Source organism: Ambystoma mexicanum, chromosome 6q (assembly GCF_040938575.1).
Source record: "Ambystoma mexicanum isolate Mex_15411 chromosome 6q, UKY_AmexF1_1, whole genome shotgun sequence".
Taxonomy (NCBI): domain Eukaryota; kingdom Metazoa; phylum Chordata; class Amphibia; order Caudata; family Ambystomatidae; genus Ambystoma; species Ambystoma mexicanum.
In genome coordinates, this window is record NC_090937.1 from 1,631,777,881 (window position 1) to 1,631,802,976 (window position 25,096).

Here is a 25,096-nt window from a genome sequence, read left to right on the forward strand (position 1 = left end):
CGTCAAACGCAAGCTTTTTTCATTCCCAGCCAATGACTTATTCTTATTTCTAAGGGCCGCTCCATCAGATAGCCCAGACAGGCAGGCGTTGGTGGTATAGTGGTGAGCATAGCTGCCTTCCAAGCAGTTGACCCGGGTTCGATTCCCGGCCAACGCAGATCAAATCTTTAAATTGTTCAAAATGCATTTTTTGGAAATCAGACTCATGCTGAAAGCAAAGCTGACACACTTTTCGTGAAAATCAAAACCCCATCCAGGAAAGGTTCTTGCATCCTAGTTTCTGCAACTGTCTATCGGTGAGGGGATTGAAGCGAGCAGGGCTCCTGGCCCCTCCCCGACAAAGCCCTGACGAAGGCCTGACAAAGGCCTATTCGCCTTGCCCTGACGGGCCTTGGTCCCAGCAGGCCACCGAGCACAGCACCTCAGCCTATTAGAGTGAGGTTTCAGGATCTCTCTCATCCTGTAAACCAACATACTGAAGAAGGTGAAACGTGTGGCTGCGCTCCTCACATGCTGAAGCAGCAGCAGCCCTTTCCCTGAAGCAAAGTTCCTTCATTCCTCCCTCCCATAACCCTTAGCAGGGGATTTATGGTAATTGAGTTGAGTTTCCAAACTCGAACTGCTTCTGCGTCAAACGCAAGCTTTTTTCATTCCCAGCCAATGACTTATTCTTATTTCTAAGGGCCGCTCCATCAGAAAGCCCAGACAGGCAGGCGTTGGTGGTATAGTGGTGAGCATAGCTGCCTTCCAAGCAGTTGACCCGGGTTCGATTCCCGGCCAACGCAGATCAAATCTTTAAATTGTTCAAAATGCATTTTTTGGAAATCAGACTCATGCTGAAAGCAAAGCTGACACACTTTTCGTGAAAATCAAAACCCCATCCAGGAAAGGTTCTTGCATCCTAGTTTCTGCAACTGTCTATCGGTGAGGGGATTGAAGCGAGCAGGGCTCCTGGCCCCTCCCCGACAAAGCCCTGACGAAGGCCTGACAAAGGCCTATTCGCCTTGCCCTGACGGGCCTTGGTCCCAGCAGGCCACCGAGCACAGCACCTCAGCCTATTAGAGTGAGGTTTCAGGATCTCTCTCATCCTGTAAACCAACATACTGAAGAAGGTGAAACGTGTGGCTGCGCTCCTCACATGCTGAAGCAGCAGCAGCCCTTTCCCTGAAGCAAAGTTCCTTCATTCCTCCCTCCCATAACCCTTAGCAGGGGATTTATGGTAATTGAGTTGAGTTTCCAAACTGGCCCTTCCTTCCTTCCTTCCCATATCTGCCAGCTCGAGAAGGCTTGTTTTGTTGCACCTGGGAAGTAAAGTATCTATTTGCGAGAGAGAGAGAATGAGAGAGAGAGACAGAGAGAGAGAGACAGAGAGAGAAGGGGAAGGGGTGTTGGCAGTTAGGGTGTGAGCTAGAGAAATGAGGCCTGTCTGCAAAAGGCCATGGGATGGGAGTGCGTGGTTGCAGGTTGTTTGGCTTTGTAAGGCCTACTGCCCGCTTCACTCGAAAATGGGTCTAGGGTTGTCGGTTTGTAGGCTGTAAAAGCCCAGAAAAGCTTTTGTTCTCCAACCAGCAGAGTGGCGCAGCGGAAGCGTGCTGGGCCCATAACCCAGAGGTCGATGGATCGAAACCATCCTCTGCTAACTTTTTTCAAATTATGTTTTTGTGTCATGGCATTAGGGCACAAAGAGCTGTAAGTGCCTGGATGCAATGTCATTCCTTGAACTTGCTGCCTCGTTCCACTCTTGCGCTAAATAGGAGAGGGTCCCAGCCCAGCCAACAAAATGTACTGTTCAATCAAACCAAACTTAAAACCAAGCTCCTTTTTTAAGGGGTCCCGGGGAAATGTTGGGCTGACCGGCAAGACCTCATGATGCGAACTGCTTCTGCGTCAAACGCAAGCTTTTTTCATTCCCAGCCAATGACTTATTCTTATTTCTAAGGGCCGCTCCATCAGATAGCCCAGACAGGCAGGCGTTGGTGGTATAGTGGTGAGCATAGCTGCCTTCCAAGCAGTTGACCCGGGTTCGATTCCCGGCCAACGCAGATCAAATCTTTAAATTGTTCAAAATGCATTTTTTGGAAATCAGACTCATGCTGAAAGCAAAGCTGACACACTTTTCGTGAAAATCAAAACCCCATCCAGGAAAGGTTCTTGCATCCTAGTTTCTGCAACTGTCTATCGGTGAGGGGATTGAAGCGAGCAGGGCTCCTGGCCCCTCCCCGACAAAGCCCTGACGAAGGCCTGACAAAGGCCTATTCGCCTTGCCCTGACGGGCCTTGGTCCCAGCAGGCCACCGAGCACAGCACCTCAGCCTATTAGAGTGAGGTTTCAGGATCTCTCTCATCCTGTAAACCAACATACTGAAGAAGGTGAAACGTGTGGCTGCGCTCCTCACATGCTGAAGCAGCAGCAGCCCTTTCCCTGAAGCAAAGTTCCTTCATTCCTCCCTCCCATAACCCTTAGCAGGGGATTTATGGTAATTGAGTTGAGTTTCCAAACTGGCCCTTCCTTCCTTCCTTCCCATATCTGCCAGCTCGAGAAGGCTTGTTTTGTTGCACCTGGGAAGTAAAGTATCTATTTGCGAGAGAGAGAGAATGAGAGAGAGAGACAGAGAGAGAGAGACAGAGAGAGAAGGGGAAGGGGTGTTGGCAGTTAGGGTGTGAGCTAGAGAAATGAGGCCTGTCTGCAAAAGGCCATGGGATGGGAGTGCGTGGTTGCAGGTTGTTTGGCTTTGTAAGGCCTACTGCCCGCTTCACTCGAAAATGGGTCTAGGGTTGTCGGTTTGTAGGCTGTAAAAGCCCAGAAAAGCTTTTGTTCTCCAACCAGCAGAGTGGCGCAGCGGAAGCGTGCTGGGCCCATAACCCAGAGGTCGATGGATCGAAACCATCCTCTGCTAACTTTTTTCAAATTATGTTTTTGTGTCATGGCATTAGGGCACAAAGAGCTGTAAGTGCCTGGATGCAATGTCATTCCTTGAACTTGCTGCCTCGTTCCACTCTTGCGCTAAATAGGAGAGGGTCCCAGCCCAGCCAACAAAATGTACTGTTCAATCAAACCAAACTTAAAACCAAGCTCCTTTTTTAAGGGGTCCCGGGGAAATGTTGGGCTGACCGGCAAGACCTCATGATGCGAACTGCTTCTGCGTCAAACGCAAGCTTTTTTCATTCCCAGCCAATGACTTATTCTTATTTCTAAGGGCCGCTCCATCAGATAGCCCAGACAGGCAGGCGTTGGTGGTATAGTGGTGAGCATAGCTGCCTTCCAAGCAGTTGACCCCGGTTCGATTCCCGGCCAACGCAGATCAAATCTTTAAATGTTCAAAATGCATTTTTTGGAAATCAGACTCATGCTGAAAGCAAAGCTGACACACTTTTCGTGAAAATCAAAACCCCATCCAGGAAAGGTTCTTGCATCCTAGTTTCTGCAACTGTCTATCGGTGAGGGGATTGAAGCGAGCAGGGCTCCTGGCCCCTCCCCGACAAAGGCCTGACAAAGGCCTATTCGCCTTGCCCTGACGGGCCAAGGTCCCAGCAGGCCACCGAGCACAGCACCTCAGCCTATTAGAGTGAGGTTTCAGGATCTCTCTCATCCTGTAAACCAACATACTGAAGAAGGTGAAACGTGTGGCTGCGCTCCTCACATGCTGAAGCAGCAGCAGCCCTTTCCCTGAAGCAAAGTTCCTTCATTCCTCCCTCCCATAACCCTTAGCAGGGGATTTATGGTAATTGAGTTGAGTTTCCAAACTGGCCCTTCCTTCCTTCCTTCCCATATCTGCCAGCTCGAGAAGGCTTGTTTTGTTGCACCTGGGAAGTAAAGTATCTATTTGCGAGAGAGAGAGAATGAGAGAGAGAGACAGAGAGAGAGAGACAGAGAGAGAAGGGGAAGGGGTGTTGGCAGTTAGGGTGTGAGCTAGAGAAATGAGGCCTGTCTGCAAAAGGCCATGGGATGGGAGTGCGTGGTTGCAGGTTGTTTGGCTTTGTAAGGCCTACTGCCCGCTTCACTCGAAACTGGGTCTAGGGTTGTCGGTTTGTAGGCTGTAAAAGCCCATAAAAGCTCTTGTTCTCCAACCAGCAGAGTGGCGCAGCGGAAGCGTGCTGGGCCCATAACCCAGAGGTCGATGGATCGAAACCATCCTCTGCTAACTTTTTTCAAATTATGTTTTTGTGTCATGGCATTAGGGCACAAAGAGCTGTAAGTGCCTGGATGCAATGTCATTCCTTGAACTTGCTGCCTCGTTCCACTCTTGCGCTAAATAGGAGAGGGTCCCAGCCCAGCCAACAAAATGTACTGTTCAATCAAACCAAACTTAAAACCAAGCTCCTTTTTTAAGGGGTCCCGGGGAAATGTTGGGCTGACCGGCAAGACCTCATGATGCGAACTGCTTCTGCGTCAAACGCAAGCTTTTTTCATTCCCAGCCAATGACTTATTCTTATTTCTAAGGGCCGCTCCATCAGATAGCCCAGACAGGCAGGCGTTGGTGGTATAGTGGTGAGCATAGCTGCCTTCCAAGCAGTTGACCCGGGTTCGATTCCCGGCCAACGCAGATCAAATCTTTAAATTGTTCAAAATGCATTTTTTGGAAATCAGACTCATGCTGAAAGCAAAGCTGACACACTTTTCGTGAAAATCAAAACCCCATCCAGGAAAGGTTCTTGCATCCTAGTTTCTGCAACTGTCTATCGGTGAGGGGATTGAAGCGAGCAGGGCTCCTGGCCCCTCCCCGACAAAGCCCTGACGAAGGCCTGACAAAGGCCTATTCGCCTTGCCCTGACGGGCCTTGGTCCCAGCAGGCCACCGAGCACAGCACCTCAGCCTATTAGAGTGAGGTTTCAGGATCTCTCTCATCCTGTAAACCAACATACTGAAGAAGGTGAAACGTGTGGCTGCGCTCCTCACATGCTGAAGCAGCAGCAGCCCTTTCCCTGAAGCAAAGTTCCTTCATTCCTCCCTCCCATAACCCTTAGCAGGGGATTTATGGTAATTGAGTTGAGTTTCCAAACTGGCCCTTCCTTCCTTCCTTCCCATATCTGCCAGCTCGAGAAGGCTTGTTTTGTTGCACCTGGGAAGTAAAGTATCTATTTGCGAGAGAGAGAGAATGAGAGAGAGAGACAGAGAGAGAGAGACAGAGAGAGAAGGGGAAGGGGTGTTGGCAGTTAGGGTGTGAGCTAGAGAAATGAGGCCTGTCTGCAAAAGGCCATGGGATGGGAGTGCGTGGTTGCAGGTTGTTTGGCTTTGTAAGGCCTACTGCCCGCTTCACTCGAAAATGGGTCTAGGGTTGTCGGTTTGTAGGCTGTAAAAGCCCAGAAAAGCTTTTGTTCTCCAACCAGCAGAGTGGCGCAGCGGAAGCGTGCTGGGCCCATAACCCAGAGGTCGATGGATCGAAACCATCCTCTGCTAACTTTTTTCAAATTATGTTTTTGTGTCATGGCATTAGGGCACAAAGAGCTGTAAGTGCCTGGATGCAATGTCATTCCTTGAACTTGCTGCCTCGTTCCACTCTTGCGCTAAATAGGAGAGGGTCCCAGCCCAGCCAACAAAATGTACTGTTCAATCAAACCAAACTTAAAACCAAGCTCCTTTTTTAAGGGGTCCCGGGGAAATGTTGGGCTGACCGGCAAGACCTCATGATGCGAACTGCTTCTGCGTCAAACGCAAGCTTTTTTCATTCCCAGCCAATGACTTATTCTTATTTCTAAGGGCCGCTCCATCAGATAGCCCAGACAGGCAGGCGTTGGTGGTATAGTGGTGAGCATAGCTGCCTTCCAAGCAGTTGACCCGGGTTCGATTCCCGGCCAACGCAGATCAAATCTTTAAATTGTTCAAAATGCATTTTTTGGAAATCAGACTCATGCTGAAAGCAAAGCTGACACACTTTTCGTGAAAATCAAAACCCCATCCAGGAAAGGTTCTTGCATCCTAGTTTCTGCAACTGTCTATCGGTGAGGGGATTGAAGCGAGCAGGGCTCCTGGCCCCTCCCCGACAAAGCCCTGACGAAGGCCTGACAAAGGCCTATTCGCCTTGCCCTGACGGGCCTTGGTCCCAGCAGGCCACCGAGCACAGCACCTCAGCCTATTAGAGTGAGGTTTCAGGATCTCTCTCATCCTGTAAACCAACATACTGAAGAAGGTGAAACGTGTGGCTGCGCTCCTCACATGCTGAAGCAGCAGCAGCCCTTTCCCTGAAGCAAAGTTCCTTCATTCCTCCCTCCCATAACCCTTAGCAGGGGATTTATGGTAATTGAGTTGAGTTTCCAAACTGGCCCTTCCTTCCTTCCTTCCCATATCTGCCAGCTCGAGAAGGCTTGTTTTGTTGCACCTGGGAAGTAAAGTATCTATTTGCGAGAGAGAGAGAATGAGAGAGAGAGACAGAGAGAGAGAGACAGAGAGAGAAGGGGAAGGGGTGTTGGCAGTTAGGGTGTGAGCTAGAGAAATGAGGCCTGTCTGCAAAAGGCCATGGGATGGGAGTGCGTGGTTGCAGGTTGTTTGGCTTTGTAAGGCCTACTGCCCGCTTCACTCGAAAATGGGTCTAGGGTTGTCGGTTTGTAGGCTGTAAAAGCCCAGAAAAGCTTTTGTTCTCCAACCAGCAGAGTGGCGCAGCGGAAGCGTGCTGGGCCCATAACCCAGAGGTCGATGGATCGAAACCATCCTCTGCTAACTTTTTTCAAATTATGTTTTTGTGTCATGGCATTAGGGCACAAAGAGCTGTAAGTGCCTGGATGCAATGTCATTCCTTGAACTTGCTGCCTCGTTCCACTCTTGCGCTAAATAGGAGAGGGTCCCAGCCCAGCCAACAAAATGTACTGTTCAATCAAACCAAACTTAAAACCAAGCTCCTTTTTTAAGGGGTCCCGGGGAAATGTTGGGCTGACCGGCAAGACCTCATGATGCGAACTGCTTCTGCGTCAAACGCAAGCTTTTTTCATTCCCAGCCAATGACTTATTCTTATTTCTAAGGGCCGCTCCATCAGATATCCCAGACAGGCAGGCGTTGGTGGTATAGTGGTGAGCATAGCTGCCTTCCAAGCAGTTGACCCCGGTTCGATTCCCGGCCAACGCAGATCAAATCTTTAAATGTTCAAAATGCATTTTTTGGAAATCAGACTCATGCTGAAAGCAAAGCTGACACACTTTTCGTGAAAATCAAAACCCCATCCAGGAAAGGTTCTTGCATCCTAGTTTCTGCAACTGTCTATCGGTGAGGGGATTGAAGCGAGCAGGGCTCCTGGCCCCTCCCCGACAAAGGCCTGACAAAGGCCTATTCGCCTTGCCCTGACGGGCCAAGGTCCCAGCAGGCCACCGAGCACAGCACCTCAGCCTATTAGAGTGAGGTTTCAGGATCTCTCTCATCCTGTAAACCAACATACTGAAGAAGGTGAAACGTGTGGCTGCGCTCCTCACATGCTGAAGCAGCAGCAGCCCTTTCCCTGAAGCAAAGTTCCTTCATTCCTCCCTCCCATAACCCTTAGCAGGGGATTTATGGTAATTGAGTTGAGTTTCCAAACTGGCCCTTCCTTCCTTCCTTCCCATATCTGCCAGCTCGAGAAGGCTTGTTTTGTTGCACCTGGGAAGTAAAGTATCTATTTGCGAGAGAGAGAGAATGAGAGAGAGAGACAGAGAGAGAGAGACAGAGAGAGAAGGGGAAGGGGTGTTGGCAGTTAGGGTGTGAGCTAGAGAAATGAGGCCTGTCTGCAAAAGGCCATGGGATGGGAGTGCGTGGTTGCAGGTTGTTTGGCTTTGTAAGGCCTACTGCCCGCTTCACTCGAAAATGGGTCTAGGGTTGTCGGTTTGTAGGCTGTAAAAGCCCAGAAAAGCTTTTGTTCTCCAACCAGCAGAGTGGCGCAGCGGAAGCGTGCTGGGCCCATAACCCAGAGGTCGATGGATCGAAACCATCCTCTGCTAACTTTTTTCAAATTATGTTTTTGTGTCATGGCATTAGGGCACAAAGAGCTGTAAGTGCCTGGATGCAATGTCATTCCTTGAACTTGCTGCCTCGTTCCACTCTTGCGCTAAATAGGAGAGGGTCCCAGCCCAGCCAACAAAATGTACTGTTCAATCAAACCAAACTTAAAACCAAGCTCCTTTTTTAAGGGGTCCCGGGGAAATGTTGGGCTGACCGGCAAGACCTCATGATGCGAACTGCTTCTGCGTCAAACGCAAGCTTTTTTCATTCCCAGCCAATGACTTATTCTTATTTCTAAGGGCCGCTCCATCAGATAGCCCAGACAGGCAGGCGTTGGTGGTATAGTGGTGAGCATAGCTGCCTTCCAAGCAGTTGACCCGGGTTCGATTCCCGGCCAACGCAGATCAAATCTTTAAATTGTTCAAAATGCATTTTTTGGAAATCAGACTCATGCTGAAAGCAAAGCTGACACACTTTTCGTGAAAATCAAAACCCCATCCAGGAAAGGTTCTTGCATCCTAGTTTCTGCAACTGTCTATCGGTGAGGGGATTGAAGCGAGCAGGGCTCCTGGCCCCTCCCCGACAAAGCCCTGACGAAGGCCTGACAAAGGCCTATTCGCCTTGCCCTGACGGGCCTTGGTCCCAGCAGGCCACCGAGCACAGCACCTCAGCCTATTAGAGTGAGGTTTCAGGATCTCTCTCATCCTGTAAACCAACATACTGAAGAAGGTGAAACGTGTGGCTGCGCTCCTCACATGCTGAAGCAGCAGCAGCCCTTTCCCTGAAGCAAAGTTCCTTCATTCCTCCCTCCCATAACCCTTAGCAGGGGATTTATGGTAATTGAGTTGAGTTTCCAAACTGGCCCTTCCTTCCTTCCTTCCCATATCTGCCAGCTCGAGAAGGCTTGTTTTGTTGCACCTGGGAAGTAAAGTATCTATTTGCGAGAGAGAGAGAATGAGAGAGAGAGACAGAGAGAGAGAGACAGAGAGAGAAGGGGAAGGGGTGTTGGCAGTTAGGGTGTGAGCTAGAGAAATGAGGCCTGTCTGCAAAAGGCCATGGGATGGGAGTTCGTGGTTGCAGGTTGTTTGGCTTTGTAAGGCCTACTGCCCGCTTCACTCGAAAATGGGTCTAGGGTTGTCGGTTTGTAGGCTGTAAAAGCCCAGAAAAGCTTTTGTTCTCCAACCAGCAGAGTGGCGCAGCGGAAGCGTGCTGGGCCCATAACCCAGAGGTCGATGGATCGAAACCATCCTCTGCTAACTTTTTTCAAATTATGTTTTTGTGTCATGGCATTAGGGCACAAAGAGCTGTAAGTGCCTGGATGCAATGTCATTCCTTGAACTTGCTGCCTCGTTCCACTCTTGCGCTAAATAGGAGAGGGTCCCAGCCCAGCCAACAAAATGTACTGTTCAATCAAACCAAACTTAAAACCAAGCTCCTTTTTTAAGGGGTCCCGGGGAAATGTTGGGCTGACCGGCAAGACCTCATGATGCGAACTGCTTCTGCGTCAAACGCAAGCTTTTTTCATTCCCAGCCAATGACTTATTCTTATTTCTAAGGGCCGCTCCATCAGATAGCCCAGACAGGCAGGCGTTGGTGGTATAGTGGTGAGCATAGCTGCCTTCCAAGCAGTTGACCCGGGTTCGATTCCCGGCCAACGCAGATCAAATCTTTAAATTGTTCAAAATGCATTTTTTGGAAATCAGACTCATGCTGAAAGCAAAGCTGACACACTTTTCGTGAAAATCAAAACCCCATCCAGGAAAGGTTCTTGCATCCTAGTTTCTGCAACTGTCTATCGGTGAGGGGATTGAAGCGAGCAGGGCTCCTGGCCCCTCCCCGACAAAGCCCTGACGAAGGCCTGACAAAGGCCTATTCGCCTTGCCCTGACGGGCCTTGGTCCCAGCAGGCCACCGAGCACAGCACCTCAGCCTATTAGAGTGAGGTTTCAGGATCTCTCTCATCCTGTAAACCAACATACTGAAGAAGGTGAAACGTGTGGCTGCGCTCCTCACATGCTGAAGCAGCAGCAGCCCTTTCCCTGAAGCAAAGTTCCTTCATTCCTCCCTCCCATAACCCTTAGCAGGGGATTTATGGTAATTGAGTTGAGTTTCCAAACTCGAACTGCTTCTGCGTCAAACGCAAGCTTTTTTCATTCCCAGCCAATGACTTATTCTTATTTCTAAGGGCCGCTCCATCAGATAGCCCAGACAGGCAGGCGTTGGTGGTATAGTGGTGAGCATAGCTGCCTTCCAAGCAGTTGACCCGGGTTCGATTCCCGGCCAACGCAGATCAAATCTTTAAATTGTTCAAAATGCATTTTTTGGAAATCAGACTCATGCTGAAAGCAAAGCTGACACACTTTTCGTGAAAATCAAAACCCCATCCAGGAAAGGTTCTTGCATCCTAGTTTCTGCAACTGTCTATCGGTGAGGGGATTGAAGCGAGCAGGGCTCCTGGCCCCTCCCCGACAAAGCCCTGACGAAGGCCTGACAAAGGCCTATTCGCCTTGCCCTGACGGGCCTTGGTCCCAGCAGGCCACCGAGCACAGCACCTCAGCCTATTAGAGTGAGGTTTCAGGATCTCTCTCATCCTGTAAACCAACATACTGAAGAAGGTGAAACGTGTGGCTGCGCTCCTCACATGCTGAAGCAGCAGCAGCCCTTTCCCTGAAGCAAAGTTCCTTCATTCCTCCCTCCCATAACCCTTAGCAGGGGATTTATGGTAATTGAGTTGAGTTTCCAAACTGGCCCTTCCTTCCTTCCTTCCCATATCTGCCAGCTCGAGAAGGCTTGTTTTGTTGCACCTGGGAAGTAAAGTATCTATTTGCGAGAGAGAGAGAATGAGAGAGAGAGACAGAGAGAGAGAGACAGAGAGAGAAGGGGAAGGGGTGTTGGCAGTTAGGGTGTGAGCTAGAGAAATGAGGCCTGTCTGCAAAAGGCCATGGGATGGGAGTGCGTGGTTGCAGGTTGTTTGGCTTTGTAAGGCCTACTGCCCACTTCACTCGAAAATGGGTCTAGGGTTGTCGGTTTGTAGGCTGTAAAAGCCCAGAAAAGCTTTTGTTCTCCAACCAGCAGAGTGGCGCAGCGGAAGCGTGCTGGGCCCATAACCCAGAGGTCGATGGATCGAAACCATCCTCTGCTAACTTTTTTCAAATTATGTTTTTGTGTCATGGCATTAGGGCACAAAGAGCTGTAAGTGCCTGGATGCAATGTCATTCCTTGAACTTGCTGCCTCGTTCCACTCTTGCGCTAAATAGGAGAGGGTCCCAGCCCAGCCAACAAAATGTACTGTTCAATCAAACCAAACTTAAAACCAAGCTCCTTTTTTAAGGGGTCCCGGGGAAATGTTGGGCTGACCGGCAAGACCTCATGATGCGAACTGCTTCTGCGTCAAACGCAAGCTTTTTTCATTCCCAGCCAATGACTTATTCTTATTTCTAAGGGCCGCTCCATCAGATAGCCCAGACAGGCAGGCGTTGGTGGTATAGTGGTGAGCATAGCTGCCTTCCAAGCAGTTGACCCGGGTTCGATTCCCGGCCAACGCAGATCAAATCTTTAAATTGTTCAAAATGCATTTTTTGGAAATCAGACTCATGCTGAAAGCAAAGCTGACACACTTTTCGTGAAAATCAAAACCCCATCCAGGAAAGGTTCTTGCATCCTAGTTTCTGCAACTGTCTATCGGTGAGGGGATTGAAGCGAGCAGGGCTCCTGGCCCCTCCCCGACAAAGCCCTGACGAAGGCCTGACAAAGGCCTATTCGCCTTGCCCTGACGGGCCTTGGTCCCAGCAGGCCACCGAGCACAGCACCTCAGCCTATTAGAGTGAGGTTTCAGGATCTCTCTCATCCTGTAAACCAACATACTGAAGAAGGTGAAACGTGTGGCTGCGCTCCTCACATGCTGAAGCAGCAGCAGCCCTTTCCCTGAAGCAAAGTTCCTTCATTCCTCCCTCCCATAACCCTTAGCAGGGGATTTATGGTAATTGAGTTGAGTTTCCAAACTGGCCCTTCCTTCCTTCCTTCCCATATCTGCCAGCTCGAGAAGGCTTGTTTTGTTGCACCTGGGAAGTAAAGTATCTATTTGCGAGAGAGAGAGAATGAGAGAGAGAGACAGAGAGAGAGAGACAGAGAGAGAACGGGAAGGGGTGTTGGCAGTTAGGGTGTGAGCTAGAGAAATGAGGCCTGTCTGCAAAAGGCCATGGGATGGGAGTGCGTGGTTGCAGGTTGTTTGGCTTTGTAAGGCCTACTGCCCGCTTCACTCGAAAATGGGTCTAGGGTTGTCGGTTTGTAGGCTGTAAAAGCCCATAAAAGCTTTTGTTCTCCAACCAGCAGAGTGGCGCAGCGGAAGCGTGCTGGGCCCATAACCCAGAGGTCGATGGATCGAAACCATCCTCTGCTAACTTTTTTCAAATTATGTTTTTGTGTCATGGCATTAGGGCACAAAGAGCTGTAAGTGCCTGGATGCAATGTCATTCCTTGAACTTGCTGCCTCGTTCCACTCTTGCGCTAAATAGGAGAGGGTCCCAGCCCAGCCAACAAAATGTACTGTTCAATCAAACCAAACTTAAAACCAAGCTCCTTTTTTAAGGGGTCCCGGGGAAATGTTGGGCTGACCGGCAAGACCTCATGATGCGAACTGCTTCTGCGTCAAACGCAAGCTTTTTTCATTCCCAGCCAATGACTTATTCTTATTTCTAAGGGCCGCTCCATCAGATAGCCCAGACAGGCAGGCGTTGGTGGTATAGTGGTGAGCATAGCTGCCTTCCAAGCAGTTGACCCCGGTTCGATTCCGGGCCAACGCAGATCAAATCTTTAAATGTTCAAAATGCATTTTTTGGAAATCAGACTCATGCTGAAAGCAAAGCTGACACACTTTTCGTGAAAATCAAAACCCCATCCAGGAAAGGTTCTTGCATCCTAGTTTCTGCAACTGTCTATCGGTGAGGGGATTGAAGCGAGCAGGGCTCCTGGCCCCTCCCCGACAAAGGCCTGACAAAGGCCTATTCGCCTTGCCCTGACGGGCCAAGGTCCCAGCAGGCCACCGAGCACAGCACCTCAGCCTATTAGAGTGAGGTTTCAGGATCTCTCTCATCCTGTAAACCAACATACTGAAGAAGGTGAAACGTGTGGCTGCGCTCCTCACATGCTGAAGCAGCAGCAGCCCTTTCCCTGAAGCAAAGTTCCTTCATTCCTCCCTCCCATAACCCTTAGCAGGGGATTTATGGTAATTGAGTTGAGTTTCCAAACTGGCCCTTCCTTCCTTCCTTCCCATATCTGCCAGCTCGAGAAGGCTTGTTTTGTTGCACCTGGGAAGTAAAGTATCTATTTGCGAGAGAGAGAGAATGAGAGAGAGAGACAGAGAGAGAGAGACAGAGAGAGAAGGGGAAGGGGTGTTGGCAGTTAGGGTGTGAGCTAGAGAAATGAGGCCTGTCTGCAAAAGGCCATGGGATGGGAGTGCGTGGTTGCAGGTTGTTTGGCTTTGTAAGGCCTACTGCCCGCTTCACTCGAAACTGGGTCTAGGGTTGTCGGTTTGTAGGCTGTAAAAGCCCATAAAAGCTCTTGTTCTCCAACCAGCAGAGTGGCGCAGCGGAAGCGTGCTGGGCCCATAACCCAGAGGTCGATGGATCGAAACCATCCTCTGCTAACTTTTTTCAAATTATGTTTTTGTGTCATGGCATTAGGGCACAAAGAGCTGTAAGTGCCTGGATGCAATGTCATTCCTTGAACTTGCTGCCTCGTTCCACTCTTGCGCTAAATAGGAGAGGGTCCCAGCCCAGCCAACAAAATGTACTGTTCAATCAAACCAAACTTAAAACCAAGCTCCTTTTTTAAGGGGTCCCGGGGAAATGTTGGGATGACCGGCAAGACCTCATGATGCGAACTGCTTCTGCGTCAAATGCAAGCTTTTTTCATTCCCAGCCAATGACTTATTCTTATTTCTAAGGGCCGCTCCATCAGATAGTCCAGACAGGCAGGCGTTGGTGGTATAGTGGTGAGCATAGCTGCCTTCCAAGCAGTTGACCCGGGTTCGATTCCCGGCCAACGCAGATCAAATCTTTAAATTGTTCAAAATGCATTTTTTGGAAATCTGACTCATGCTGAAAGCAAAGCTGACACACTTTTCGTGAAAATCAAAACCCCATCCAGGAAAGGTTCTTGCATCCTAGTTTCTGCAACTGTCTATCGGTGAGGGGATTGAAGCGAGCAGGGCTCCTGGCCCCTCCCCAACAAAGCCCTGACGAAGGCCTGACAAAGGCCTATTCGCCTTGCCCTGACGGGCCTTGGTCCCAGCAGGCCACCGAGCACAGCACCTCAGCCTATTAGAGTGAGGTTTCAGGATCTCTCTCATCCTGTAAACCAACATACTGAAGAAGGTGAAACGTGTGGCTGCGCTCCTCACATGCTGAAGCAGCAGCAGCCCTTTCCCTGAAGCAAAGTTCCTTCATTCCTCCCTCCCATAACCCTTAGCAGGGGATTTATGGTAATTGAGTTGAGTTTCCAAACTGGCCCTTCCTTCCTTCCTTCCCATATCTGCCAGCTCGAGAAGGCTTGTTTTGTTGCACCTGGGAAGTAAAGTATCTATTTGCGAGAGAGAGAGAATGAGAGAGAGAGACAGAGAGAGAGAGACAGAGAGAGAAGGGGAAGGGGTGTTGGCAGTTAGGGTGTGAGCTAGAGAAATGAGGCCTGTCTGCAAAAGGCCATGGGATGGGAGTGCGTGGTTGCAGGTTGTTTGGCTTTGTAAGGCCTACTGCCCGCTTCACTCGAAACTGGGTCTAGGGTTGTCGGTTTGTAGGCTGTAAAAGCCCAGAAAAGCTCTTGTTCTCCAACCAGCAGAGTGGCGCAGCGGAAGCGTGCTGGGCCCATAACCCAGAGGTCGATGGATCGAAACCATCCTCTGCTAACTTTTTTCAAATTATGTTTTTGTGTCATGGCATTAGGGCACAAAGAGCTGTAAGTGCCTGGATGCAATGTCATTCCTTGAGCTTGCTGCCTCGTTCCACTCTTGCGCTAAATAGGAGAGGGTCCCAGCCCAGCCAACAAAATGTACTGTTCAATCAAACCAAACTTAAAACCAAGCTCCTTTTTTAAGGGGTCCCGGGGAAATGTTGGGCTGACCGGCAAGACCTCATGATGCGAACTGCTTCTGCGTCAAACGCAAGCTTTTTTCATTCCCAGCCAATGACTTATTCTTATTTCTAAGGGCCGCTCCATCAGATAGCCCAGACAGGCAGGCGTTGGTGGTATAGTGGTGAGCATAGCTGCCTTCCAAGCAGTTGACCCGGGTTCGATTCCCGGCCAACGCAGATCAAATCTTTAAATTGTTCAAAATGCATTTTTTGGAAATCAGACTCATGCTGAAAGCAAAGCTGACACACTTTTCGTGAAAATCAAAACCCCATCCAGGAAAGGTTCTTGCATCCTAGTTTCTGCAACTGTCTATCGGTGAGGGGATTGAAGCGAGCAGGGCTCCTGGCCCCTCCCCGACAAAGCCCTGACGAAGGCCTGACAAAGGCCTATTCGCCTTGCCCTGACGGGCCTTGGTCCCAGCAGGCCACCGAGCACAGCACCTCAGCCTATTAGAGTGAGGTTTCAGGATCTCTCTCATCCTGTAAACCAACATACTGAAGAAGGTGAAACGTGTGGCTGCGCTCCTCACATGCTGAAGCAGCAGCAGCCCTTTCCCTGAAGCAAAGTTCCTTCATTCCTCCCTCCCATAACCCTTAGCAGGGGATTTATGGTAATTGAGTTGAGTTTCCAAACTGGCCCTTCCTTCCTTCCTTCCCATATCTGCCAGCTCGAGAAGGCTTGTTTTGTTGCACCTGGGAAGTAAAGTATCTATTTGCGAGAGAGAGAGAATGAGAGAGAGAGACAGAGAGAGAGAGACAGAGAGAGAAGGGGAAGGGGTGTTGGCAGTTAGGGTGTGAGCTAGAGAAATGAGGCCTGTCTGCAAAAGGCCATGGGATGGGAGTGCGTGGTTGCAGGTTGTTTGGCTTTGTAAGGCCTACTGCCCGCTTCACTCGAAACTGGGTCTAGGGTTGTCGGTTTGTAGGCTGTAAAAGCCCATAAAAGCTCTTGTTCTCCAACCAGCAGAGTGGCGCAGCGGAAGCGTGCTGGGCCCATAACCCAGAGGTCGATGGATCGAAACCATCCTCTGCTAACTTTTTTCAAATTATGTTTTTGTGTCATGGCATTAGGGCACAAAGAGCTGTAAGTGCCTGGATGCAATGTCATTCCTTGAACTTGCTGCCTCGTTCCACTCTTGCGCTAAATAGGAGAGGGTCCCAGCCCAGCCAACAAAATGTACTGTTCAATCAAACCAAACTTAAAACCAAGCTCCTTTTTTAAGGGGTCCCGGGGAAATGTTGGGCTGACCGGCAAGACCTCATGATGCGAACTGCTTCTGCGTCAAACGCAAGCTTTTTTCATTCCCAGCCAATGACTTATTCTTATTTCTAAGGGCCGCTCCATCAGATAGCCCAGACAGGCAGGCGTTGGTGGTATAGTGGTGAGCATAGCTGCCTTCCAAGCAGTTGACCCGGGTTCGATTCCCGGCCAACGCAGATCAAATTTTTAAATTGTTCTAAATGCATTTTTTGGAAATCAGACTCATGCTGAAAGCAAAGCTGACACACTTTTCGTGAAAATCAAAACCCCATCCAGGAAAGGTTCTTGCATCCTAGTTTCTGCAACTGTCTATCGGTGAGGGGATTGAAGCGAGCAGGGCTCCTGGCCCCTCCCCGACAAAGCCCTGACGAAGGCCTGACAAAGGCCTATTCGCCTTGCCCTGACGGGCCTTGGTCCCAGCAGGCCACCGAGCACAGCACCTCAGCCTATTAGAGTGAGGTTTCAGGATCTCTCTCATCCTGTAAACCAACATACTGAAGAAGGTGAAACGTGTGGCTGCGCTCCTCACATGCTGAAGCAGCAGCAGCCCTTTCCCTGAAGCAAAGTTCCTTCATTCCTCCCTCCCATAACCCTTAGCAGGGGATTTATGGTAATTGAGTTGAGTTTCCAAACTGGCCCTTCCTTCCTTCCTTCCCATATCTGCCAGCTCGAGAAGGCTTGTTTTGTTGCACCTGGGAAGTAAAGTATCTATTTGCGAGAGAGAGAGAATGAGAGAGAGAGACAGAGAGAGAGAGACAGAGAGAGAAGGGGAAGGGGTGTTGGCAGTTAGGGTGTGAGCTAGAGAAATGAGGCCTGTCTGCAAAAGGCCATGGGATGGGAGTGCGTGGTTGCAGGTTGTTTGGCTTTGTAAGGCCTACTGCCCGCTTCACTCGAAACTGGGTCTAGGGTTGTCGGTTTGTAGGCTGTAAAAGCCCATAAAAGCTCTTGTTCTCCAACCAGCAGAGTGGCGCAGCGGAAGCGTGCTGGGCCCATAACCCAGAGGTCGATGGATCGAAACCATCCTCTGCTAACTTTTTTCAAATTATGTTTTTGTGTCATGGCATTAGGGCACAAAGAGCTGTAAGTGCCTGGATGCAATGTCATTCCTTGAACTTGCTGCCTCGTTCCACTCTTGCGCTAAATAGGAGAGGGTCCCAGCCCAGCCAACAAAATGTACTGTTCAATCAAACCAAACTTAAAACCAAGCTCCTTTTTTAAGGGGTCCCGGGGAAATGTTGGGCTGACCGGCAAGACCTCATGATGCGAACTGCTTCTGCGTCAAACGCAAGCTTTTTTCATTCCCAGCCAATGACTTATTCTTATTTCTAAGGGCCGCTCCATCAGATAGCCCAGACAGGCAGGCGTTGGTGGTATAGTGGTGAGCATAGCTGCCTTCCAAGCAGTTGACCCGGGTTCGATTCCCGGCCAACGCAGATCAAATCTTTAAATGTTCAAAATGCATTTTTTGGAAATCAGACTCATGCTGAAAGCAAAGCTGACACACTTTTCGTGAAAATCAAAACCCCATCCAGGAAAGGTTCTTGCATCCTAGTTTCTGCAACTGTCTATCGGTGAGGGGATTGAAGCGAGCAGGGCTCCTGGCCCCTCCCCGACAAAGGCCTGACAAAGGCCTATTCGCCTTGCCCTGACGGGCCTTGGTCCCAGCAGGCCACCGAGCACAGCACCTCAGCCTATTAGAGTGAGGTTTCAGGATCTCTCTCATCCTGTAAACCAACATACTGAAGAAGGTGAAACGTGTGGCTGCGCTCCTCACATGCTGAAGCAGCAGCAGCCCTTTCCCTGAAGCAAAGTTCCTTCATTCCTCCCTCCCATAACCCTTAGCAGGGGATTTATGGTAATTGAGTTGAGTTTCCAAACTGGCCCTTCCTTCCTTCCTTCCCATATCTGCCAGCTCGAGAAGGCTTGTTTTGTTGCACCTGGGAAGTAAAGTATCTATTTGCGAGAGAGAGAGAATGAGAGAGAGAGACAGAGAGAGAGAGACAGAGAGAGAAGGGGAAGGGGTGTTGGCAGTTAGGGTGTGAGCTAGAGAAATGAGGCCTGTCTGCAAAAGGCCATGGGATGGGAGTGCGTGGTTGCAGGTTGTTTGGCTTTGTAAGGCCTACTGCCCGCTTCACTCGAAACTGGGTCTAGGGTTGTCGGTTTGTAGGCTGTAAAAGCCCATAAAAGCTCTTGTTCTCCAACCAGCAGAGTGGCGCAGCGGAAGCGTGCTGGGCCCATAACCCAGAGGTCGATGGATCGAAACCATCCTCTGCTAACTTTTTTCAAATTATGTTTTTGTGTCATGGCATTAGGGCACAAAGAGCTGTAAGTGCCTGGATGCAATGTCATTCCTTGAACTTGCTGCCTCGTTCCACTCTTGCGCTAAATAGGAGAGGGTCCCAGCCCAGCCAACAAAATGTACTGTTCAATCAAACCAAACTTAAAACCAAGCTCCTTTTTTAAGGGGTCCCGGGGAAATGTTGGGCTGACCGGCAAGACCTCATGATGCGAACTGCTTCTGCGTCAAACGCAAGCTTTTTTCATTCCCAGCCAATGACTTATTCTTATTTCTAAGGGCCGCTCCATCAGATAGCCCAGACAGGCAGGCGTTGGTGGTATAGTGGTGAGCATAGCTGCCTTCCAAGCAGTTGACCCGGGTTCGATTCCCGGCCAACGCAGATCAAATTTTTAAATTGTTCTAAATGCATTTTTTGGAAATCAGACTCATGCTGAAAGCAAAGCTGACACACTTTTCGTGAAAATCAAAACCCCATCCAGGAAAGGTTCTTGCATCCTAGTTTCTGCAACTGTCTATCGGTGAGGGGATTGAAGCGAGCAGGGCTCCTGGCCCCTCCCCGACAAAGCCCTGACGAAGGCCTGACAAAGGCCTATTCGCCTTGCCCTGACGGGCCTTGGTCCCAGCAGGCCACCGAGCACAGCACCTCAGCCTATTAGAGTGAGGTTTCAGGATCTCTCTCATCCTGTAAACCAACATACTGAAGAAGGTGAAACGTGTGGCTGCGCTCCTCACATGCTGAAGCAGCAGCAGCCCTTTCCCTGAAGCAAAGTTCCTTCATTCCTCCCTCCCATAACCCTTAGCAGGGGATTTATGGTAATTGAGTTGAGTTTCCAAACTGGCCCTTCCTTCCTTCCTTCCCATATCTGCCAGCTCGAGAAGGCTTGTTTTGTTGCACCTGGGAAGTAAAGTATCTATTTGCGAGAGAGAGAGAATGAGAGAGAGAGACAGAGAGAGAGAGACAGAGAGAGAAGGGGAAGGGGTGTTGGCAGTTAGGGTGTGAGCTAGAGAAATGAGGCCTGTCTGCAAAAGGCCATGGGATGGGAGTGCGTGGTTGCAGGTTGTTTGGCTTTGTAAGGCCTACTGCCCGCTTCACTCGAAACTGGGTCTAGGGTTGTCGGTTTGTAGGCTGTAAAAGCCCATAAAAGCTCTTGTTCTCCAACCAGCAGAGTGGCGCAGCGGAAGCGTGCTGGGCCCATAACCCAGAGGTCGATGGATCGAAACCATCCTCTGCTAACTTTTTTCAAATTATGTTTTTGTGTCATGGCATTAGGGCACAAAGAGCTGTAAGTGCCTGGATGCAATGTCATTCCTTGAACTTGCTGCCTCGTTCCACTCTTGCGCTAAATAGGAGAGGGTCCCAGCCCAGCCAACAAAATGTACTGTTCAATCAAACCAAACTTAAAACCAAGCTCCTTTTTTAAGGGGTCCCGGGGAAATGTTGGGCTGACCGGCAAGACCTCATGATGCGAACTGCTTCTGCGTCAAACGCAAGCTTTTTTCATTCCCAGCCAATGACTTATTCTTATTTCTAAGGGCCGCTCCATCAGATAGCCCAGACAGGCAGGCGTTGGTGGTATAGTGGTGAGCATAGCTGCCTTCCAAGCAGTTGACCCGGGTTCGATTCCCGGCCAACGCAGATCAAATCTTTAAATTGTTCAAAATGCATTTTTTGGAAATCAGACTCATGCTCAAAGCAAAGCTGACACACTTTTCGTGAAAATCAAAACCCCATCCAGGAAAGGTTCTTGCATCCTAGTTTCTGCAACTGTCTATCGGTGAGGGGATTGAAGCGAGCAGGGCTCCTGGCCCCTCCCCGACAAAGCCCTGACGAAGGCCTGACAAAGGCCTATTCGCCTTGCCCTGACGGGCCTTGGTCCCAGCAGGCCACCGAGCACAGCACCTCAGCCTATTAGAGTGAGGTTTCAGGATCTCTCTCATCCTGTAAACCAACATACTGAAGAAGGTGAAACGTGTGGCTGCGCTCCTCACATGCTGAAGCAGCAGCAGCCCTTTCCCTGAAGCAAAGTTCCTTCATTCCTCCCTCCCATAGCCCTTAGCAGGGGATTTATGGTAATTGAGTTGAGTTTCCAAACTGGCCCTTCCTTCCTTCCTTCCCATATCTGCCAGCTCGAGAAGGCTTGTTTTGTTGCACCTGGGAAGTAAAGTATCTATTTGCGAGAGAGAGAGAATGAGAGAGAGAGACAGAGAGAGAGAGACAGAGAGAGAAGGGGAAGGGGTGTTGGCAGTTAGGGTGTGAGCTAGAGAAATGAGGCCTGTCTGCAAAAGGCCATGGGATGGGAGTGCGTGGTTGCAGGTTGTTTGGCTTTGTAAGGCCTACTGCCCGCTTCACTCGAAACTGGGTCTAGGGTTGTCGGTTTGTAGGCTGTAAAAGCCCATAAAAGCTCTTGTTCTCCAACCAGCAGAGTGGCGCAGCGGAAGCGTGCTGGGCCCATAACCCAGAGGTCGATGGATCGAAACCATCCTCTGCTAGCTTTTTTCAAATTATGTTTTTGTGTCATGGCATTAGGGCACAAAGAGCTGTAAGTGCCTGGATGCAATGTCATTCCTTGAACTTGCTGCCTCGTTCCACTCTTGCGCTAAATAGGAGAGGGTCCCAGCCCAGCCAACAAAATGTACTGTTCAATCAAACCAAACTTAAAACCAAGCTCCTTTTTTAAGGGGTCCCGGGGAAATGTTGGGCTGACCGGCAAGACCTCATGATGCGAACTGCTTCTGCGTCAAACGCAAGCTTTTTTCATTCCCAGCCAATGACTTATTCTTATTTCTAAGGGCCGCTCCATCAGATAGCCCAGACAGGCAGGCGTTGGTGGTATAGTGGTGAGCATAGCTGCCTTCCAAGCAGTTGACCCGGGTTCGATTCCCGGCCAACGCAGATCAAATCTTTAAATTGTTCAAAATGCATTTTTTGGAAATCAGACTCATGCTGAAAGCAAAGCTGACACACTTTTCGTGAAAATCAAAACCCCATCCAGGAAAGGTTCTTGCATCCTAGTTTCTGCAACTGTCTATCGGTGAGGGGATTGAAGCGAGCAGGGCTCCTGGCCCCTCCCCGACAAAGCCCTGACGAAGGCCTGACAAAGGCCTATTCGCCTTGCCCTGACGGGCCTTGGTCCCAGCAGGCCACCGAGCACAGCACCTCAGCCTATTAGAGTGAGGTTTCAGGATCTCTCTCATCCTGTAAACCAACATACTGAAGAAGGTGAAACGTGTGGCTGCGCTCCTCACATGCTGAAGCAGCAGCAGCCCTTTCCCTGAAGCAAAGTTCCTTCATTCCTCCCTCCCATAACCCTTAGCAGGGGATTTATGGTAATTGAGTTGAGTTTCCAAACTGGCCCTTCCTTCCTTCCTTCCCATATCTGCCAGCTCGAGAAGGCTTGTTTTGTTGCACCTGGGAAGTAAAGTATCTATTTGCGAGAGAGAGAGAATGAGAGAGAGAGACAGAGAGAGAGAGACAGAGAGAGAAGGGGAAGGGGTGTTGGCAGTTAGGGTGTGAGCTAGAGAAATGAGGCCTGTCTGCAAAAGGCCATGGGATGGGAGTGCGTGGTTGCAGGTTGTTTGGCTTTGTAAGGCCTACTGCCCGCTTCACTCGAAACTGGGTCTAGGGTTGTCGGTTTGTAGGCTGTAAAAGCCAATAAAAGCTCTTGTTCTCCACCCAGCAGAGTGGCGCAGCGGAAGCGTGCTGGGCCCATAACCCAGAGGTCGATGGATCGAAACCATCCTCTGCTAACTTTTTTCAAATTATGTTTTTGTGTCATGGCATTAGGGCACAAAGAGCTGTAAGTGCCTGGATGCAATGTCATTCCTTGAACTTGCTGCCTCGTTCCACTCTTGCGCTAAATAGGAGAGGGTCCCAGCCCAGCCAACAAAATGTACTGTTCAATCAAACCAAACTTAAAACCAAGCTCCTTTTTTAAGGGGTCCCGGGGAAATGTTGGGCTGACCGGCAAGACCTCATGATGCGAACTGCTTCTGCGTCAAACGCAAGCTTTTTTCATTCCCAGCCAATGACTTATTCTTATTTCTAAGGGCCGCTCCATCAGATAGCCCAGACAGGCAGGCGTTGGTGGTATAGTGGTGAGCATAGCTGCCTTCCAAGCAGTTGACCCGGGTTCGATTCCCGGCCAACGCAGATCAAATCTTTAAATTGTTCAAAATGCATTTTTTGGAAATCAGACTCATGCTGAAAGCAAAGCTGACACACTTTTCGTGAAAATCAAAACCCCATCCAGGAAAGGTTCTTGCATCCTAGTTTCTGCAACTGTCTATCGGTGAGGGGATTGAAGCGAGCAGGGCTCCTGGCCCCTCCCCGACAAAGCCCTGACGAAGGCCTGACAAAGGCCTATTCGCCTTGCCCTGACGGGCCTTGGTCCCAGCAGGCCACCGAGCACAGCACCTCAGCCTATTAGAGTGAGGTTTCAGGATCTCTCTCATCCTGTAAACCAACATACTGAAGAAGGTGAAACGTGTGGCTGCGCTCCTCACATGCTGAAGCAGCAGCAGCCCTTTCCCTGAAGCAAAGTTCCTTCATTCCTCCCTCCCATAACCCTTAGCAGGGGATTTATGGTAATTGAGTTGAGTTTCCAAACTGGCCCTTCCTTCCTTCCTTCCCATATCTGCCAGCTCGAGAAGGCTTGTTTTGTTGCACCTGGGAAGTAAAGTATCTATTTGCGAGAGAGAGAGAATGAGAGAGAGAGACAGAGAGAGAGAGACAGAGAGAGAAGGGGAAGGGGTGTTGGCAGTTAGGGTGTGAGCTAGAGAAATGAGGCCTGTCTGCAAAAGGCCATGGGATGGGAGTGCGTGGTTGCAGGTTGTTTGGCTTTGTAAGGCCTACTGCCCGCTTCACTCGAAACTGGGTCTAGGGTTGTCGGTTTGTAGGCTGTAAAAGCCCATAAAAGCTTTTGTTCTCCAACCAGCAGAGTGGCGCAGCGGAAGCGTGCTGTGCCCATAACCCAGAGGTCGATGGATCGAAACCATCCTCTGCTAACTTTTTTCAAATTATGTTTTTGTGTCATGGCATTAGGGCACAAAGAGCTGTAAGTGCCTGGATGCAATGTCATTCCTTGAACTTGCTGCCTCGTTCCACTCTTGCGCTAAATAGGAGAGGGTCCCAGCCCAGCCAACAAAATGTACTGTTCAATCAAACCAAACTTAAAACCAAGCTCCTTTTTTAAGGGGTCCCGGGGAAATGTTGGGCTGACCGGCAAGACCTCATGATGCGAACTGCTTCTGCGTCAAACGCAAGCTTTTTTCATTCCCAGCCAATGACTTATTCTTATTTCTAAGGGCCGCTCCATCAGATAGCCCAGACAGGCAGGCGTTGGTGGTATAGTGGTGAGCATAGCTGCCTTCCAAGCAGTTGACCCCGGTTCGATTCCCGGCCAACGCAGATCAAATCTTTAAATTGTTCAAAATGCATTTTTTGGAAATCAGACTCATGCTGAAAGCAAAGCTGACACACTTTTCGTGAAAATCAAAACCCCATCCAGGAAAGGTTCTTGCATCCTAGTTTCTGCAACTGTCTATCGGTGAGGGGATTGAAGCGAGCAGGGCTCCTGGCCCCTCCCCGACAAAGGCCTGACAAAGGCCTATTCGCCTTGCCCTGACGGGCCAAGGTCCCAGCAGGCCACCGAGCACAGCACCTCAGCCTATTAGAGTGAGGTTTCAGGATCTCTCTCATCCTGTAAACCAACATACTGAAGAAGGTGAAACGTGTGGCTGCGCTCCTCACATGCTGAAGCAGCAGCAGCCCTTTCCCTGAAGCAAAGTTCCTTCATTCCTCCCTCCCATAACCCTTAGCAGGGGATTTATGGTAATTGAGTTGAGTTTCCAAACTGGCCCTTCCTTCCTTCCTTCCCATATCTGCCAGCTCGAGAAGGCTTGTTTTGTTGCACCTGGGAAGTAAAGTATCTATTTGCGAGAGAGAGAGAATGAGAGAGAGAGACAGAGAGAGAGAGACAGAGAGAGAAGGGGAAGGGGTGTTGGCAGTTAGGGTGTGAGCTAGAGAAATGAGGCCTGTCTGCAAAAGGCCATGGGATGGGAGTGCGTGGTTGCAGGTTGTTTGGCTTTGTAAGGCCTACTGCCCGCTTCACTCGAAAATGGGTCTAGGGTTGTCGGTTTGTAGGCTGTAAAAGCCCAGAAAAGCTTTTGTTCTCCAACCAGCAGAGTGGCGCAGCGGAAGCGTGCTGGGCCCATAACCCAGAGGTCGATGGATCGAAACCATCCTCTGCTAACTTTTTTCAAATTATGTTTTTGTGTCATGGCATTAGGGCACAAAGAGCTGTAAGTGCCTGGATGCAATGTCATTCCTTGAACTTGCTGCCTCGTTCCACTCTTGCGCTAAATAGGAGAGGGTCCCAGCCCAGCCAACAAAATGTACTGTTCAATCAAACCAAACTTAAAACCAAGCTCCTTTTTTAAGGGGTCCCGGGGAAATGTTGGGCTGACCGGCAAGACCTCATGATGCGAACTGCTTCTGCGTCAAACGCAAGCTT

The 25,096-nt window shown here is 50.0% G+C and overlaps 35 non-coding genes across 35 annotated transcripts; all 35 read left to right on the forward strand.

The window, feature by feature from the left end:
* The first annotated feature begins 85 nt into the window (after positions 1-85).
* On the forward strand, positions 86-157 carry TRNAG-UCC (transfer RNA glycine (anticodon UCC)). The gene has a single exon. It is a non-coding gene; the product is annotated as a tRNA-Gly (tRNA).
* Positions 158-713: 556 nt separating this feature from the next.
* Positions 714-785, forward strand: TRNAG-UCC (transfer RNA glycine (anticodon UCC)). The gene has a single exon. It is a non-coding gene; the product is annotated as a tRNA-Gly (tRNA).
* A 782-nt stretch (positions 786-1,567) lies between these two features.
* TRNAM-CAU (transfer RNA methionine (anticodon CAU)) lies at positions 1,568-1,639 on the forward strand. Its single transcript has one exon. It is a non-coding gene; the product is annotated as a tRNA-Met (tRNA).
* A 331-nt stretch (positions 1,640-1,970) lies between these two features.
* Positions 1,971-2,042, forward strand: TRNAG-UCC (transfer RNA glycine (anticodon UCC)). The gene has a single exon. It is a non-coding gene; the product is annotated as a tRNA-Gly (tRNA).
* A 782-nt stretch (positions 2,043-2,824) lies between these two features.
* TRNAM-CAU (transfer RNA methionine (anticodon CAU)) lies at positions 2,825-2,896 on the forward strand. The gene has a single exon. It is a non-coding gene; the product is annotated as a tRNA-Met (tRNA).
* A 1,173-nt stretch (positions 2,897-4,069) lies between these two features.
* Positions 4,070-4,141, forward strand: TRNAM-CAU (transfer RNA methionine (anticodon CAU)). Its single transcript has one exon. It is a non-coding gene; the product is annotated as a tRNA-Met (tRNA).
* Positions 4,142-4,472: 331 nt separating this feature from the next.
* Positions 4,473-4,544, forward strand: TRNAG-UCC (transfer RNA glycine (anticodon UCC)). The gene has a single exon. It is a non-coding gene; the product is annotated as a tRNA-Gly (tRNA).
* Positions 4,545-5,326: 782 nt separating this feature from the next.
* Positions 5,327-5,398, forward strand: TRNAM-CAU (transfer RNA methionine (anticodon CAU)). The gene has a single exon. It is a non-coding gene; the product is annotated as a tRNA-Met (tRNA).
* A 331-nt stretch (positions 5,399-5,729) lies between these two features.
* TRNAG-UCC (transfer RNA glycine (anticodon UCC)) lies at positions 5,730-5,801 on the forward strand. The gene has a single exon. It is a non-coding gene; the product is annotated as a tRNA-Gly (tRNA).
* Positions 5,802-6,583: 782 nt separating this feature from the next.
* On the forward strand, positions 6,584-6,655 carry TRNAM-CAU (transfer RNA methionine (anticodon CAU)). The gene has a single exon. It is a non-coding gene; the product is annotated as a tRNA-Met (tRNA).
* Positions 6,656-7,828: 1,173 nt separating this feature from the next.
* TRNAM-CAU (transfer RNA methionine (anticodon CAU)) lies at positions 7,829-7,900 on the forward strand. Its single transcript has one exon. It is a non-coding gene; the product is annotated as a tRNA-Met (tRNA).
* A 331-nt stretch (positions 7,901-8,231) lies between these two features.
* TRNAG-UCC (transfer RNA glycine (anticodon UCC)) lies at positions 8,232-8,303 on the forward strand. The gene has a single exon. It is a non-coding gene; the product is annotated as a tRNA-Gly (tRNA).
* A 782-nt stretch (positions 8,304-9,085) lies between these two features.
* Positions 9,086-9,157, forward strand: TRNAM-CAU (transfer RNA methionine (anticodon CAU)). Its single transcript has one exon. It is a non-coding gene; the product is annotated as a tRNA-Met (tRNA).
* A 331-nt stretch (positions 9,158-9,488) lies between these two features.
* Positions 9,489-9,560, forward strand: TRNAG-UCC (transfer RNA glycine (anticodon UCC)). The gene has a single exon. It is a non-coding gene; the product is annotated as a tRNA-Gly (tRNA).
* Positions 9,561-10,116: 556 nt separating this feature from the next.
* On the forward strand, positions 10,117-10,188 carry TRNAG-UCC (transfer RNA glycine (anticodon UCC)). The gene has a single exon. It is a non-coding gene; the product is annotated as a tRNA-Gly (tRNA).
* Positions 10,189-10,970: 782 nt separating this feature from the next.
* On the forward strand, positions 10,971-11,042 carry TRNAM-CAU (transfer RNA methionine (anticodon CAU)). Its single transcript has one exon. It is a non-coding gene; the product is annotated as a tRNA-Met (tRNA).
* Positions 11,043-11,373: 331 nt separating this feature from the next.
* Positions 11,374-11,445, forward strand: TRNAG-UCC (transfer RNA glycine (anticodon UCC)). The gene has a single exon. It is a non-coding gene; the product is annotated as a tRNA-Gly (tRNA).
* Positions 11,446-12,227: 782 nt separating this feature from the next.
* TRNAM-CAU (transfer RNA methionine (anticodon CAU)) lies at positions 12,228-12,299 on the forward strand. Its single transcript has one exon. It is a non-coding gene; the product is annotated as a tRNA-Met (tRNA).
* A 1,173-nt stretch (positions 12,300-13,472) lies between these two features.
* On the forward strand, positions 13,473-13,544 carry TRNAM-CAU (transfer RNA methionine (anticodon CAU)). Its single transcript has one exon. It is a non-coding gene; the product is annotated as a tRNA-Met (tRNA).
* Positions 13,545-13,875: 331 nt separating this feature from the next.
* TRNAG-UCC (transfer RNA glycine (anticodon UCC)) lies at positions 13,876-13,947 on the forward strand. The gene has a single exon. It is a non-coding gene; the product is annotated as a tRNA-Gly (tRNA).
* A 782-nt stretch (positions 13,948-14,729) lies between these two features.
* Positions 14,730-14,801, forward strand: TRNAM-CAU (transfer RNA methionine (anticodon CAU)). Its single transcript has one exon. It is a non-coding gene; the product is annotated as a tRNA-Met (tRNA).
* Positions 14,802-15,132: 331 nt separating this feature from the next.
* TRNAG-UCC (transfer RNA glycine (anticodon UCC)) lies at positions 15,133-15,204 on the forward strand. Its single transcript has one exon. It is a non-coding gene; the product is annotated as a tRNA-Gly (tRNA).
* Positions 15,205-15,986: 782 nt separating this feature from the next.
* On the forward strand, positions 15,987-16,058 carry TRNAM-CAU (transfer RNA methionine (anticodon CAU)). Its single transcript has one exon. It is a non-coding gene; the product is annotated as a tRNA-Met (tRNA).
* A 331-nt stretch (positions 16,059-16,389) lies between these two features.
* Positions 16,390-16,461, forward strand: TRNAG-UCC (transfer RNA glycine (anticodon UCC)). Its single transcript has one exon. It is a non-coding gene; the product is annotated as a tRNA-Gly (tRNA).
* A 782-nt stretch (positions 16,462-17,243) lies between these two features.
* TRNAM-CAU (transfer RNA methionine (anticodon CAU)) lies at positions 17,244-17,315 on the forward strand. The gene has a single exon. It is a non-coding gene; the product is annotated as a tRNA-Met (tRNA).
* A 331-nt stretch (positions 17,316-17,646) lies between these two features.
* On the forward strand, positions 17,647-17,718 carry TRNAG-UCC (transfer RNA glycine (anticodon UCC)). Its single transcript has one exon. It is a non-coding gene; the product is annotated as a tRNA-Gly (tRNA).
* Positions 17,719-18,488: 770 nt separating this feature from the next.
* Positions 18,489-18,560, forward strand: TRNAM-CAU (transfer RNA methionine (anticodon CAU)). The gene has a single exon. It is a non-coding gene; the product is annotated as a tRNA-Met (tRNA).
* A 331-nt stretch (positions 18,561-18,891) lies between these two features.
* Positions 18,892-18,963, forward strand: TRNAG-UCC (transfer RNA glycine (anticodon UCC)). Its single transcript has one exon. It is a non-coding gene; the product is annotated as a tRNA-Gly (tRNA).
* A 782-nt stretch (positions 18,964-19,745) lies between these two features.
* Positions 19,746-19,817, forward strand: TRNAM-CAU (transfer RNA methionine (anticodon CAU)). The gene has a single exon. It is a non-coding gene; the product is annotated as a tRNA-Met (tRNA).
* A 331-nt stretch (positions 19,818-20,148) lies between these two features.
* Positions 20,149-20,220, forward strand: TRNAG-UCC (transfer RNA glycine (anticodon UCC)). The gene has a single exon. It is a non-coding gene; the product is annotated as a tRNA-Gly (tRNA).
* Positions 20,221-21,002: 782 nt separating this feature from the next.
* TRNAM-CAU (transfer RNA methionine (anticodon CAU)) lies at positions 21,003-21,074 on the forward strand. Its single transcript has one exon. It is a non-coding gene; the product is annotated as a tRNA-Met (tRNA).
* A 331-nt stretch (positions 21,075-21,405) lies between these two features.
* On the forward strand, positions 21,406-21,477 carry TRNAG-UCC (transfer RNA glycine (anticodon UCC)). The gene has a single exon. It is a non-coding gene; the product is annotated as a tRNA-Gly (tRNA).
* A 782-nt stretch (positions 21,478-22,259) lies between these two features.
* Positions 22,260-22,331, forward strand: TRNAM-CAU (transfer RNA methionine (anticodon CAU)). Its single transcript has one exon. It is a non-coding gene; the product is annotated as a tRNA-Met (tRNA).
* A 331-nt stretch (positions 22,332-22,662) lies between these two features.
* On the forward strand, positions 22,663-22,734 carry TRNAG-UCC (transfer RNA glycine (anticodon UCC)). The gene has a single exon. It is a non-coding gene; the product is annotated as a tRNA-Gly (tRNA).
* A 2,028-nt stretch (positions 22,735-24,762) lies between these two features.
* TRNAM-CAU (transfer RNA methionine (anticodon CAU)) lies at positions 24,763-24,834 on the forward strand. Its single transcript has one exon. It is a non-coding gene; the product is annotated as a tRNA-Met (tRNA).
* Positions 24,835-25,096: the final 262 nt, after the last annotated feature.